Source organism: Mustela putorius, unplaced genomic scaffold (genome assembly GCF_011764305.1).
Source record: "Mustela putorius furo isolate JIRA1106 unplaced genomic scaffold, ASM1176430v1.1 tig00003988_pilon_pilon_pilon, whole genome shotgun sequence".
Classification (NCBI taxonomy): domain Eukaryota; kingdom Metazoa; phylum Chordata; class Mammalia; order Carnivora; family Mustelidae; genus Mustela; species Mustela putorius.
This window is the reverse complement of record NW_025422127.1, coordinates 545,342-561,733: the sequence shown is the minus strand read 5'-3', so window position 1 is coordinate 561,733 and position 16,392 is coordinate 545,342. Positions and strand designations below refer to the sequence as shown.

The following is a 16,392-nucleotide window of genomic DNA, read 5'->3' as shown; positions in this document are numbered from 1 at the left end:
CAGGTACTCTTCTAGTTTCACTTTAAATATATCTTCTCCATCTCTCCTGTCCCATGGAATCATTTATCTGAGAAGATTGAGAGTTTTGAAATGAGGTGGGGTTCCTGGATGGTGCAGTGGGTTAAGTCTTGGACTCTTGGTTTTGTCTCAGTTCATGATCTCAGGGTCCTGGGATCCATCCCCTTGTGGGGCTCTGCACTCAGCAGAGTCACCTTGGAATTTTTCTCTCCCTTTCCCTCTGCCCCTCTCACTCATGCGCTCTCTCTCTTTTTCTCTCTCTCTCAAATAAATAAATAAATCTTTTTAAAAAAATAGATGTATTACAGAATCTTTGTGAGAGAATTGTTACTGGAGACTACATTAGGACTATAAGTCCCTCACTTACTATCTTTATTTTCCATTTCAAAAAAAATTATCTTCAATACTATATATTTTTAAAGATCTTATTTATTTGGCACAGAGAAAGAGAGAGAGAGAACAAGCAATGGGAGCAGGCAGAGAGAGAAGGAGAAGCAGGCTCCCTATGGAGCAAGGAGGTGGATGCAGGGCTTGATCCTAGGACCCTGAGATCATGCCCTGAGCCAAAGGCAGATGCTTAACCTACTAAGCCCACCGGGTGCCCTCTTCAAGAATATTCTTGATCACAATAACCATGTGCTGCCTTTTTTCCTGCCTTGAATTATTCCTATTATTTATTCTTCAAGTCTTTTTTCATGTTTTTCCACGAATTCACCTTGTATTTATATCATTCCTTTACTGAACTTAGTAAGGGTCATGATGTGAATTTTTAAGAAAAACTTGATTTTCATCATCTATTTTGCTTTTTGAAAATTACAGTTCTTTTGATAAACCATATGGATTTCTGGTATTCTGGTGCAATTTGTTATTTTTTTAATATGATTTTTTGAGAAGAAACCATCTCTTTTATGTTACAGTGAAGCCAATCAATCTTGTCAGTGTCTAGTAATTTTTTCATGTTTCTACAGTGTGAAATTTTCCAGCTTTCTGATCCTTTGCTTTGAAGCTGGAATTGATTTTATTCATTTTAAAATTCATCTTTGTATTTTGTTGGTGATGATGAAGTATTCTTTTGGTTTTCATTTTTTTCTGTTTTTTTTTTCCTTTATATCATTATTAGTTAACAAATGATCATATTTATCCATCACTTACCCAGAAGTCCCTATTTAAATCTTTAATCATGCAAAATAGTTCTCTATTTGGCTATATTATGAAAGGGTTAGGAAAGAGTTGAGTTTAGGCATGGTTGTTCTTGAAAAAAATCCTGTTACTTTAATTAGGAAAGGCACATGTTTATTATTTTTCACTCAGTAAAAGGTAAAGTAATGGTATCAGCGTAGATTTTGTGATGAACATTAAAATTTTTTGAAAGAAGCCCATGTTGACAAATTCCGGATGCAGTATAATCGACTAGACTAGTCAGGGGAAAATATTATTCCTGAGTGTCTTCATTCTTTTATTTTGGTAGAAATTTCATTCTTTTGATTGAATTCTCAAAAGCTTGCTTCACTTGCTTGTTTCTTGGGATATAAGTAAAAGGATTAACACAGGGGTTGAAGAATTAATGAGTACTGATACTCCTCTATTAATGGCCACTTGCTCCTTTGCTGAAAACTTGATACAGATGAAGATGCAGCTGCCATTGTGATAGAAATCACAATTATGTAGGAGGAGCAGGTGGAAAAGGCTTTTTCCCCACTCTGTTGAGCAGAAGGAAATCTCAAGATAGTCTTGATGATGTAAATACAAAGTAGCACCACACAAATGAGGGTCATGATTAATGCTAGTGAAGCATAGGTAATGATTGTTTCCTCTATGAACCATGTATCTTAACATGAAGTTTTCAGGAGAGGAGATGCATCACAGCCAAAATGACCAATCGCAGTGGAATCACAAAATTCTACCTGAAAGTCCACACACCAAGTGGAGCAAACGTGATTAGTAAATAAGTCAGGCAGCAGTCAAAGACAAGGATAATACAGGCCTGTTCGTTCATCATGGTCACAAAATGCAGGGGTTTACACACAGTTCCAAAGTGATCATGTGACATGGCAATCAGGAGACAGAAATGTGTCACTCCAAAACGTATGACAAAAAATATCTGAGTAGCGGGGCGCCTGGGTGGCTCAGTGGGTTAAGCTGCTGCCTTCGGCTCAGGTCATGATCTCAGGGTTCTGGGATCGAGTCCCGCATTGGGCTCTCTGCTCGGCAGGGAGCCTGCTTCCTCCTCTCTCTCTCTCTGCTTGCCTCTCTACCTACTTGTGATCTCTATCTGTCAAATAAATAAATAAAATCTTAAAAAAAATATCTGAGTAGCACAATCACTGTAAGTAATAGCATTATCTGTTATCACCAGCTGATATGCTATAAAGGAATCTGGGAACACAAATGCTTATGAGTGAGACTTCTAAGAACAAGAAATATCAAGAAAAAAATACATTACCATCATATATATATATATATATATATATATATATATATATATATATATATTTTTTTTTTTTTACTTAATCACCTACACAATCAGTATAATTTTGGTCCTTTCTTTGCTTCTGTTACAAGGAGAGATTTGTCTAATAACTCTTGTTATTGAACTGCATATTTAGCACAGCATTCTTCCCCACTTCTTCGTTTTGTTTTTTTCTTTCTAAGAAGAGTTGGGTCAATTAAATGAAAACTCTAAAGCAACTTTTTTCCTTGTCTTCAACTTCCATTATTTTACTTGATCTTAGGAGATGTGATTGACTAACCTGAGGGGTACACTTGGGCTGAAAATAGAAGAATATTTCTGGCTTAGGTCCCCACTTTTATCCACTGGAATGAGTAACCTTCAGTACTCTTCTTAATTTCTCCATAGCAGTTTTCACACTTGGAGACACTTGCCCTACCCCAGTGTGATCTTCATAGTTCTGTGAATACTATTAGAATTTATTTATTTTTTGTTTTTTTTTTAAAGTTTTCATTTACACTTCAGTTAGTTAACATACAGTGTAGTATTAGTTTTGGGTGTACAAATTAAAGATTCAGCACTTACATGTAACACCCAGTGCTCCTCACAACGAGCATTCTTCTTAATCCCCATCACCTATTTAACCCAAACTCTACCCTCCTCCATTCTATTAGAATTTAAACTTGATAGCAAATATAAGTGTCATTCTTCAATCCACAACTTTTTCTTTTAACATTTGAAATGCAAATACTGAGATAGTAGTGATGTTTTCATTATTTAGATCATCAGTTTATCTAGAATTTTCCTTCTCTGACCATTATTAGACTTGCAGACATCTTTCTATTTACTTGTTTAAAGGGCTACAACAGAAATTCTTTAAGTGAAAAGTCATCCCTTGGCTTTGGGTCCTTTCTCTTGGATCTTGAAACTTCTTTACAAGTATTGGTTCTTCACAACATATCATAGGAATCTTTGAACATTTGATCATTTTGATCCTCATCCAGGAAGAAGTGTTGGGTACAGGCTATCATCACAGAAATTACATGCTTTCAGATAGCTTTTCTCAAGTTGGAATTTTCTGTGATTTTGGTTTTAGTGTTGCTGAAGCAAGTCAAGTTGACGATCACAGGCACGTTATTTTTGCATTACTTTTTTTTTTTATTTTGAAAGATTTTATTTATTTATTTGACAGACAGAGATCACAAGTAAGCAGAGAAGCAGGCAGAGAGAAGAAGGGAAGCAGGCTTCCTGCTGAGCAGAGGGCCTGATGCAAGGCCCAATCCCAGGACCCTGGGATCATTACCTGAACCAAAGGCAGAGGCTTTAAACCACTGAGCCACCCAGGCACCCCTGCATTACTTTTTTAATTCTATCCAGTTTACTCCTGACAGTCTCCACTCAACCATGCCAGCATCTCAACCTCTCATTCACTGCTTGATTAATAACAATAAGATTCGTTGTAATAGCCAGAGATTTATGACTACATTTTCTCTTTTTCATGTGTGTATTTTGGTTATTTAAATTTTAAGCATCTCTAAGATTACTAATTTAGTTGTCCTATCTTCCTTTCCTCATATAGGTAAAGTGAAATTCTAAGAAGATATATTTATAATACAAAGAAGATTAATCATAAAGATGAACGTAATTAATCACAGTGTATATAAAAATGCCATCATGTTTCCAATAATCACTTTTCTATTTCCTGATTATTCCATTTTCCTATCCTTCTCCACCCATACTATCTATAGCATGTTTTCTATACCATTTTACCCATGCTCTTAAAAACGTAGCCATATTTTATAACCATTACATTTAAGAAATTTAATATGATCCAATGCAGGAAGGTAATAGTATTATTAATTACATGCTGTTGTTAAAAAATGAGTGGAATGATAATTGTGAATGTCCCAAAACAAGACTTTGCTTTTTAAATAATTTGACTTGTGGGTCTGTTGTCTTTAGCTCTTCTGCTGTCTAGTGTGCTTATCTACCAAACTCTGTATCCATCCATCTTTTATTTTTTTTCCTATTCTGAGTGAGAAACACTGCCAATTCATCTTTCATGAATACTCTACAAGCCCATTTACTAATCCTTCTTATTCTGCATTGTTTTCTGGTAAAATCTTGTCTCAAAGGCAATAGGGATTAGTTTGACCTGTGAGATAATGTAAGTCTAACAGAATTTTGAATTAGACCGAATTTGCCCCTTGTATTTTAAGTCCTTCCCTTTCTTTCTTTCTTTCTTTTTTTTTAATATTTTATTTACTTATTTGACATAGAGAGAAAGAGCTCACAAGTAAGCGGAGAGGCAGGCAGACAGAGAGAGAGGAGGAAGTAGGCTCCCTGCCAAGCAGAAAGCCCGATGAAGGGCTCAATCCCAGGACCCTGGGATCATGACCAGAGCCAAAGGCAAAGGCTTTAACCTACTGAGTAACCCAGGTGCCCCGTCATTCCCTTTCTGTAATCTTTTCCCCCTCGGCTTGTTTGGCCCGAGACAGGGAACTTCACTGGGCATCACGTTGTTTAATCTTCCTTTATATTTGTTTGTATGGACCTCATTTTGTCATACTAACTCACACAAAGAATAAAAATAACAAGTTTATGTCCTGCTTTATTTTTGCTAATGGCCTTCTTTGACTGCTTAGTGTTTTATTAGAGGAGGAAGAATGCCAGATGTCAGAGATTCTGCCATTCATGAGTAGGTTAGTATTCGGTACACAGCTTTTCCTCAGCTATTACTAACTCATTTGTGTTAGAAGCTACTCAGATGTTTCCACTCTTTGATCAGTGATGCTAGAGCTGTAGATTTTCCTTTCTGAAGACAATAACTCATTATAGCCTTAGGATTTATAAGCATAATCGAAAAGGGGTTTTGTACTTGATTTAAGGATAAGACTGTATGTCAGTATAATTATACTCTCAAATTTATTGCTGAGACACTTAAAGAATAATCAAAAGGCCAATTTGTGCTGTAGAATAGCATTGTCTCTCCATTCCATTCATCATCTCTTTGGCAATATCCTGACTCTCCTCAACATCCAAGGACTCACAGTGATTAGTAGGAGGAAATACAGGAAAATCTGACCCTCAAAGTTTTACTGTCTGATGAATCATTTGCTGTGTGTAATTTCAATCTTTCATTTTCTTTTGGTAAAAGTTCAGATAGTTGACCTCTTATTGCTATCAGCTATATATATACTGAAGGACTGAAGAATTTCCACTCACCCTTGCAAGACTTTATTCCCAAGTGTTCCTCCCCATTTCTTTGCTCAGTCCAAATTGTCTGACCAATATGCTGCTAACCCATAGCTTCTGGCTTACAATCCCTGCATTCTGTTCCATGATTAACACTACACCAGTTTACCCATACTTACTGAGAACCTGAGTGGCAAAAACTTATCTGTGAAATGTTGACCTTTGTTAAACCTTCCAAAAATCTTCCCTGGAAATCTTCAACCTTCTTATTAAGTTGATAATAGTGATCTTGAGTTGTCCTTATGTTGAAACCTTTAAATAAAGACTTGAGTTAATGGGTTTTGATTTTTTTTCTTCTTTTTACAATATAAATTGTTTGAGGATAAGGAGGTGGGAAGAAAGCTAATTTTGGTAATCTTATATTTACTAAAATGTAAAGCCAACTTTACTCATGAATGTAGCTTATTTATAGGTCAAATACCATTGAAAAATAGTTTTAAAGTACTGTGAATTCACTTCATGAAATTTCCAAATTATTTCTACACAAAGATTAAAGGACAAACACAAAATATATCCCAAATTGGGTGCTACTCTAACCTTGAGTTATTTCATCATTGTTTTTTCTTCCTAAAAAATTTCAAACTTAAAAATTTGAAGTGTCATACTTAGTTTTCTGATAGTAATTCATAGCTTCTGTTGGCAATTTCACCAAAAATGTCTTTAGGTCCCTTGTGCAAGTAAAAGTCAAAATGGAAGGTTTTATTCTATTTTTAAAATTTAAATTCAATTAGCCAAGGTATAATACATCATTAGTTTTTGATATAATGTTCAATGATTTATTAGTTGAATATAGCACTCAGTGCTCATCATATCACATGCCCTCTTTAATTCCCATCGTTTTATAAAATTTCTTTTCAGAGTAACAGTATTCATTGTTTTTGTACCACACCCAGTGCTCCATGAAATACATGCCCTCCCTGATACCCACCACCTGGTTCCCCCAACCTCCCACCTCCTGCCCCTTCAAACCCTCAGGTTGTTTTTCAGAGTCCATAGTCTCTCATGGTTCACCTCCCCTTCCAATTTCTCTCAGCTCCCTTCTCCTCTCCATCTCCCCTTGTCCTCCATGTTATTTGTTATGTTCCACAAATAAGTGAAACCATACGATAATTGAACACAGATGTCCTTCAACGGATGAATGGATAAGGAAAATGTGGTCCATATACACTATGGAGTATTATGCCTCTATCAGAAAGGATGAATACCCAACTTTTGTAGCAAAATGGACGGGACTAGAAGAGATTATACTGAGTATAAGTCAAGCAGAGAGAGTCAATTCCCATCATTTTTAGTAGAGATGTACAAATATAGTGATTATGTGTTTTCAGAAACCCACATTCATGAAAGCCCTGACAATGCAGAGTTCTTAAAAATGTTTTATTCAGATACAATCACTAGATATTGTTTCCCATTGCAAAGCTGGGAAATAACTTCTTTGCATTTAATAGTTTAAGGAAAAGTAAACACTGACACTGAGGCAAATGAATACTGAAAATGGATTATGGAAGAGTTGATGGCCTGATCTTTTCTAGACATGGGGATAGGGTACACTGTAATTTTTAAAGTATCAATGACTTCTATTATATTTGGTGAATATGCTATGGGTGCATAAGAATCAAGTGAAATAAAAAAAGCAAGAGGGTCCTTTGTGATTACTGTATAAAAGCTGGTAATGAATCTTTTTTTTTTTTTTTTTTAAGATTTTTACTTATCCAGAGAGAGAGAGGAGAAGGCACGCTCCCTGCTGAGCAGAGAGCCTGATGCGGGGCTCGATCCCAGGACCCTGGGATCATGACCTGAGCCAAAGGCAGAGGCTTTAACCACTGAGCCACCCAGGTGTCCCTGGTAATGAATCTTTTAATGAATTCTGACACACACAAAAATACATACAGCAGTGGGACCATCTCCCTAGAGACACAGAAACATAACTGTAGCATTAAATATATAAAGAAACAAAACAACACAACAATTATATTAAAACAAAGCAAATGCCTGGCTTCTTTTCTAAGGCAATTGGATGTAAGAATTTAATTTTTAATTTTTGTTTTAATTTTTTACATTAAAAATTTAGAAGATTTTATGAAGGAACATCCATACATAAAAATGCACATGTTTTAACTGCACATTACAATGAATTTTCATTAACTGAACTTATACAGATACCTAGCAACAGCAGAACAGAACAGTACCATCACCTGGAATATTTCCCTAAGGCTTACTTAGTCAGATTATTATTACACAACCAACCGCTCACTCTTTCATATCCACTGCCAGGAAAATCACAGCCCTGATTTGTAATAATATAGATTTTTCATGTTTTGTATTTATATTAGTGAAGTCATGTCACTCTAGGCTTCAAAGAGCTGGAACAAATAATCCAATAATTTGTATGGAATCAGAAGAGACCTCAGATCGCTAAGGAAACATTTTTTAAAATTTATTTTTTATTTATTTTCTGCATAACAGTATTCATTATTTTTGAACCACACCCAGTGCTCCATGCAATCTGTGCCCTCTATAATACCCACCACCTGGTACCCCAACCTCCCACCCCCCGCCACTTCAAACCCCCCAGATTGTTTTTCAGAGTCCATAGTCTCTCATGATTCACCTCCCCTTCCAATTTCCCCCAATTCCCTTCTCCTCTCTAACTCCCCATGTCCTCCATGCTATTTGTCATGCTCCACAAATAAGTGAAACCATATGAAAATTGGCTCTCTCTGCTTGACTTATTTCACTCAGCATCATCTCTTCCAGTCCTGTCCATGTTACTACAAAAGTTGGGTATTCATCCTTTCTGAGGGAGGCATAATACTCCATAGTGTATATGGACCACATCTTCCTTATCCATTCATCTGTTGAAGGGCATCTTGGTTCTTTCCACAGTTTGGCGACCATGGCCATTGCTGCTATGAACATTGGGGTACATATGGCCCTTCTTTTCACGACATCTGTATCTTTGGGGTAAATACCCAGGAGTGCAATGGCAGGGTCATAGGGAAGTTCTATTTTTAATTTCCTGAGGAATCTCCACACTGTTCTCCAAAGAGGCTGCACCAACTTGCATTCCCACCAACAGTGGAAGAGGGTTCCCCTTTCTCCACATCTCCTCCAACACATGTTGTTTCCTGTCTTGCTAATTGTGGCCACTCTAACTGGTGTAAGGTGATATCTCAATGTGGTTTTAATTTGAATCTCCCTGAGGGCTAGTGATGATGAACATTTTTTCATGTGTCTGATAGCCATTTGTATGCCTTCATGGGAGAAGTGTCTGTCCATATCTTCTGCCCATTTTTTAAATATGATTGTCTGTTTTGTGTGTGTTGAGTTTGAGGAGTTCTTTATAGATCCAGATATCAACCCTTTGTCTGTACTGTCATTTGCAAATACCTTCCTTCATTCCGTGGGTTACCTCTTTGTTTTCTTGACTGTTTCCTTTGCTGTGCAGAAGCTTTTGATTTTGATGAAGTCCCAAAAGTTCATTTTTGCTTTTGTTTCCTTTGCCTTTGGAGATATATCTTGAAAGAAGTTGCTGTGGCTGCTATCGAAGAGATTACTGCCTATGTTCTCCTCTAGGCTTCAAAGAGCTGGAACAAATAATCCAATAATTTGTATGGAATCAGAAGAGACCTCAGATCGCTAAGGAAATGTTGAAAAACAAAAAGAAAATTGCGGGCATCATGCTACATGATTTCAAGCTTTACTACAAAGCTGTGATCACCAAGACAGCATGGTACTGGCATAAAAACAGACACATAGACCAGTAGAACAGAGTAGAGAGCCCAGATATGGACCCTCAACTCTATGGGCAAATAATCTTTGACAAAACAGGAAAAAATATAGAGTGCAAAAAAGACAGTCTCTTCAATAAATGATGCTGGGAAAACTGGGCAGCTATATGTAGAAGAATGAAACTCGATAATTCTCTTACACCGTATACAAAGATAAACTCAAAATGGATAAAAGACCTCAACGTGAAACATGAAACATTTTATGTCTGACTCTTTTCAGTCAGTATGAGATAGTGAGTTCTTCCCGTATTATTGCATGTGATTGTAGACCATTCATTCTTTTTTTTAATTTATTTTTTTTATTTTCAGCATAATAACACCCAGTAGACCATTCATTCTTATTGCTTTATAATATTATTCTATATAAATTAACTATATTTTATTTACCCATACTATACAGTTTTTCTGCCTTAGTATAGTTTTCAGTTTCATGCTATTATAAATGGTGTTTCTATGATCATTCAAGCATATATATTTTCTTCACCTTGATTTTGATATGATAGATTTTTTCTTTTTTTAATTAAAAGTCTTATTTGATATAACTATAGAACATATGCACTTGTAATAAGTAACAGAGACAGAACTCATGCATGCTTTACCCAGTTTCTTGCAATGGTCACATCTTATGAGACACAATCTCACAACCAGGACATTGGCAACTATGCAACCTAAGTGCAGGAAAGTTTCATTATCACAGTCTCCCTCATTTTGCTCTTTTTTGGTCACTCAAGCCTCCATTCCCTTAGGTCTTCTATCACTGGTATTCATTAATTTTGTAATTTTATAATTCTTTAATTTACAATTACAATTAAGAAAATTACAATTAAAAAATTCTGTAATTTGTAAAATTCTGTAATTTTGTAATTTTGGTATTATATAAGCAAGTCAATAGTGTATATGACTGTTGAGATTGGCCTTTTGACTTTGCATAATTGCCTAGAGAAGTATGCAGTTCTATGCAGTTCGGTGGGGGTTTTTTGTCCTTACATCTTCAGCTTTTTAATTTATTCATTTTTTGGTTTTATTTAAATTCAACTTAGTTAACATACACTGTATTATTTATTTCAGGGTAGAATTCAGTGCTTCATCAGTAGCAAATAACACCGAGTGCTCATTACATCAAGTACCCAACTTAATGCCCATCACCCAGTTACCCCATCCCCGCCATCAACCTCCTATCCAGCAGCCCTCAGTTCGTTCTCTACAGTTAAGAGTCTCTTATGGTTTGTCTCCCTCTCTATTTTTAACCTATTTTATTTTTTCTTCCCTTCCCCTATATTCATCATTTTTGTTTCTTAAATTCCACATATGAATGAGTGGAATCATATGGTCAGAGTTCAGTGATTTTTAAACCATATACATAGTTGTGCATCATTCAACATAATAAACTTCAAAATGAAAGAGAATAAAACTATATAAGATAATTATAGTGAAAATATAGTTAAAGCATCATTGAAAGAATTAAAATGTTAAAACAGGAAATATTCACTTAATGCAAAAGGAAGCATTGAAAGAAGGATGGAATAGGAAAGATACATTATACATATAAAGAGCAAAAAGGATAGTGGTAAAGGTATATCCAACTATATCAATAATAACATTATATGTGAATGGATCCAACTATCCAATTAAAAAGGCAGAGGATTTCAGTCTGGAGTAATAATAATAAAAAGAACCACTATATACTGTATACAGAAGATACATAATAGATTCAAAAACATAAATCAGTTGAAAGTGAAAGTGAAAAAGATAAATGTAAGATGTATATGAACCTAACAACAGAGCTCCAATATACATAAAGCAAAAACTGACAAATGAAGAGAGGAATAGACAGTTAAACAATAATAATTAGAGACTTCAATACTCTATTTTCACAAATGGATAGAGCAACTAGGTTAAAGGTAAACAGGGACCAAAAAAAGCCTTATAAAGCAATCATACTTAATACTCAAATCTTGAACATTCAAACCCAAAACATCAGAATAAGAATTCTTCTCAACCCTTGGTATCAGTGATTTCCTTTACTAAAAAATCATTTCCATATATTTATTTTTTGCTGTTATACACTCTTGCACATTTTTTTGGTTTAATTTCTACTTTTTCTTATTCCTTAAAATGGATATTTAGATCACTGATTTTAGTGTTTCTTCCTTTTAAAATGCAAATACGTAAACTATATATTTCTTTCCAAGCACATGTTTATCTCTATCATACAGGCTTTGGGATGTAATATTTTCATATAATAGAATACAAAATATTTTCTAATTTCCATTTTGAGTTCCATTTTTACAGAAAGACTTTCCAGATGTATGCTATTTAGTTTCTGAATATATTAGAGATTTTCAGTGTATCTTCATATTGATAGCTTACTCATAACTTCAATTTTATTTTATTTTTTTATTTATTTATTTTTATTTTTTATAAACATATTTTTATCCCCAGGGGTACAGGTCTGTGAATCGCCAGGTTTACACACTTCACAGCACTCACCAAAGCACATATGTTAATAAAACTATATAAGTTTCATTATGTCCATAACCCCACCAATGTCCATAACCCCACGCCCCTTCTCCCAACCTCCTTCCCCCCAGGAATCCTCAGTTAGTTTTGTGAGATTAAGAGTCACTTATGGTTTGTCTCCCTCCCAATCCCATCTTGTTTCATTTATTCTTCTCCTACCCACTTAAGCCCCCATGTTGCATCACCACTTCCTCATATCAGGGAGATCATATGATAGTTGTCTTTCTCCGCTTGACTTATTTCGCTAAGCATGATACACTCTAGTTCCATCCATGTTGTCGCAAATGGCAAGATTTTATTTCTTTTGATGGCTGCATAGTATTCCATTGTGTATATATACCACATCTTCTTGATCCATCCATCTGTTGATGGATATCTAGGTTCTTTCTATAGTTTGGCTATTGTAAACATTGCTGCCATAAACATTTGGGTGCACGTGCCCCTTTGGATCACTACGTTTGTATCTTTAGGGTAAATACCCAATAGTGCAATTGCTGGGTCATAGGGAAGTTCTATTTTCAACATTTTGAGGAACCTCTATGCTGTTTTCCAGAGTGGCTGCAGCAGCTTGCATTCCCACCAACATGTAGGAGGGTCCCCCTTTCTCCACATCCTCACCAGCATCTGTCATTTCCTGACTTGCTGATTTTAGCCATTCTGACTGGTGTGAGGTGATATCTCATTGTGGTTTTGATTTGTATTTCCCTGATGCCGAGTGATATGGAGCACTTTTTCATGTGTCTGTTGGCCATCTGGATGTCTTCTTTGCAGAAATGTCTGTTCGTGTTCTCTGCCCATTTCTTGATTGGATTATTTGTTCTTTGGGTGTTGAGTTTGCTAAGTTCTTTATAGATTCTGGACACTAGTCCTTTATCTGATATGTCGTTTGCAAATATCTTCTCCCATTCTGTCAGTTGTCTTTTGATTTTGTTAACTGTTTCCTTTGCTGTGCAAAAGCTTTTGATCTTGATGAAATCCCAATAGTCCATTTTTGCCCTTGCTTCCCTTGCCTTTGGCAATGTTCCTAGGAAGATGTTGCTGCGGCTGAGGTCGAAGAGGTTGCTGCCTGTGTTCTCCTTAAGGATTTTGATGGATTCCTTTCTCACATTGAGGTCCTTTATCCATTTTGAGTCTATTTTCATGTGTGGTATAAGGAAATGGTCCAATTTCATTTTTCTGCATGTGGCTGTCCAATTGTCCCAACACCATTTGTTGAAGAGGCTGTCTTTTTTCCATTGGACATTCTTTCCTGCTTTGTTGAAGATTAGTTGGCCATAGAGTTGAGGGTCTATTTCTGGGCTCTCTATTCTGTTCCACTGATCTATTTGTCTGTTTTTGTGCCAGTACCATGCTGTCTTGATTATAAGAGCTTTGCAATAGATCTTGAAGTCCGGAATTGTGATGCCACCAACTTTGGCTTCCTTTTTCAATATTCCTTTGGTTATTTGAGATCTTTTCTGGTTCCATATATATTTTTTTCTACATTCTTTGTTTTTATTATATTCAATTAGCCACCATAGAGTACATCTTTAGTTTTTGATGCAGTGTTCAATGACTCATTGTTTGCATATAACAGCCAGTGGTCATCACCACATGTGTTCCCCTTAATACCCACATCCCAATATCCCCTCTGCTCCCCTTCCCTCACCCTTCTGTAACCCTCAGTTTTTTGCAGGAATCCAGAGTCTCTCATGGCTTGTCTTCCTCTCTTATTTTTTCCCATTGAGTTTTCCCTCCCTTTACATATGGTTCTCTGTACTATTCCTTATTATCCCACAAGTTAGTGAAACCATATGATAATTGTCTTTCTCTGCTTGACTGATTTTTGAACTTTGGCTGAAACAGATCTCTCCCTGATAGATTGTCTCCAGATTTTAAATTTTAGGATTATTTGTTTCATTTCTTTGAAAAAAATGGATGGCATTTTGGTAGAAATTGCATTAAATGTGTAGATGGCTTTAGGTAGTATAGACATTTTCACAATATTTATTCTTCCAATCCAGGAGCATGGAACATTTTTCCATTTCTTTGTGTCTTCCTCAATTTCTTTCATGAGTATTTTATCATTTTCTGAGCCTCTTTGGTAAGGTTTATTCCTAGGTATCTTATAGTTTTGGGTGCAATTGTAAATGGGATTGACTCCTTAATTTCTCTTTCTTCTGTCTTGTTGTTAGTGTAGAGAAATACAACTGATTTCTGTGCATTGATTATATATCCTGACACTTTACTGAATTCCTGTACCAGTTCTAGCAGTTTTGGAGTGGAGTCTTTTGGGTTTTCCACATACAGTATCATATCATCTGCGAGGAGTGATAGTTTGACTTCTTTTTTGCTGATTTGGATGCCTTTAATTTCCTTTTGTTGTCTGATTGCTGAGGCTAGGACTTCTAGTACTATGTTGAATAGCAGTGGTGATAATGGACATCCCTGCTGTGTTCCTGACCCTAGCAGAAAAGCTTTCAATTTTTCTCCATTGAGAATGATATATGTGGTGGGTTTTTCATAGATGGCTTTGATAATATTGAGGTATGTGCCCTCTATCCCTACACTTTGAAGAGTTTTGATCAGGAAGGGATGCTGTACTTTGTCAAATGCTTTTTAAGCATCTATTGAGAGTATCATATGGTTCTTGTTCTTTCTTTTATTAATTTGTTGTATCACATTGGTTGATTTGTGGATGTTGAACCAAACTTCCAGCCCTAGAATAAATCCCACTTGGTCGTGGTGAATAATCCTTTTAATGTACTGTTGAATCCCATTGGCTAGTATTTTGGTGAGAATTTTCACATCTGTGTTCATCAAGGATATTGGTCTGTAGTTCTTTTTTTTGTGTGTGTTCTCTTTTTTGTTGGTATCCTTGTCTGGTTTTGGGATCATATGGTGGGTAAATTTTTAAAATTGCAGTAGAAAATGAAATATGACTTAGTACATTTTAGTTTATTTCTCACACAATCATATTCAATAATATAAAACAAGGTTGATCTCCTTTTTTAATATTTAAATTTATTTTTTCAGTGTTCCAAGATTCATTGTTTACGCATCACACCAAGTGCTCCATGCAATACCATCAGGGAAATTAAAATCGAAACCACAAGCTTAATCTCTTCAACATGTCAATGAATCTATTGAATAAATGGGAATTTATTATGAATTTAATTCCTGGAATATAGGTTTATTAGCATTTACTTCTGTACCAGTTTTCTATGGTAAATGATATCAAATATCAGCTTTTCCTAATTCAAATGACTTCTTTTTTTTTTTCTTTTGTTATTACATCATTTTTAAGAAAAAATTAATTTATTTTTTATTTTCAGCATAACAGTATTCATTACTTTTGCACCACACCCAGTGCTCCATGCAATCTGTGTCCTCTATAATACCCACCCCCTGCTACACCATTCAAAACCCTCAGATTGTTTTTCAGAGTCCATAGTCTCTCATGGTTCACCTCCCCTTCCAATTTCCCCCAACTCCCTTCTCCTCTCTAACACCCCATGTCCTCCATGCTATTTGTTATGCTCCACAAATAAGTGAAACCATATGATAATTGACTCTCTCTGCTTGACTGATTTCACTCAGCATAATCTCTTCCGGTCCCATTCATGTTGTTACAAAAGTTGGGTATTCGTTATTTCTGATGGAGGCATAGTACTCCACAGTGTATATGGACCACATATTCCTTATCCATTCGTCTGTTGAAGAGCATCTTGGTTCTTTCCACAGTTTGGCAACCGTGGCTATTGCTGCTATAAACATTGGCTATTGCTGCTATAAACATTGGTGTATAGATGGCCCTTCTTTTCACTACATCTGTATCTTTGGGGTAAATACCCAGGAGTGCAATGGCAGGGTCATAGAGAAGTTTTATTTTTAATTTCTTGAGGAATCTCCACACTGTTCTCCAAAGAGGCTGCACCAACTTGCATTCCCACCAACAGTGGAAGAGGCTTCCCCTTTCTCAACATCCCCTCCAACAAATGACTTCTTGAAAGATAGAGTTATGTTTTATTTTCTCTAAAACTAGGGTTACTCTAAGTGTCAGTTCTTTTTTTTTTTTAAGATTTTATTTATTTTTTATTTGACAGATAGTGATTACAAGTAGGCAGAGAGGCAGGCGGAGAGAGAGAGGAGGAAGCAGGCTCCCCGTTGAGCAGAGAGCCCGATGTGGGACTTCATCCCGGGACCCTGAGATCATGACCTGAGCCGAAGGCAGCGGCTTAACCCACTGAGCCACCCAGGCGCCCTAAGTGTCAGTTCTTAAAACACATAGATGCCACAACTCTATAATTCTCCTAATGTTATGCCATTATGCCTGTTGGTTTATACCAGAGAGGTCATTAAGTTGTTAGCTCAAGACTA

General features: G+C 36.0%; 1 pseudogene; it reads right to left on the bottom strand.

Annotated features, from left to right (window-relative positions):
• Nucleotides 1-1,474: 1,474 nt before the first annotated feature.
• Nucleotides 1,475-3,100, bottom strand: LOC101681728 (annotated as a pseudogene).
• Between the last annotated feature and the right edge of the window lie 13,292 nt (nucleotides 3,101-16,392).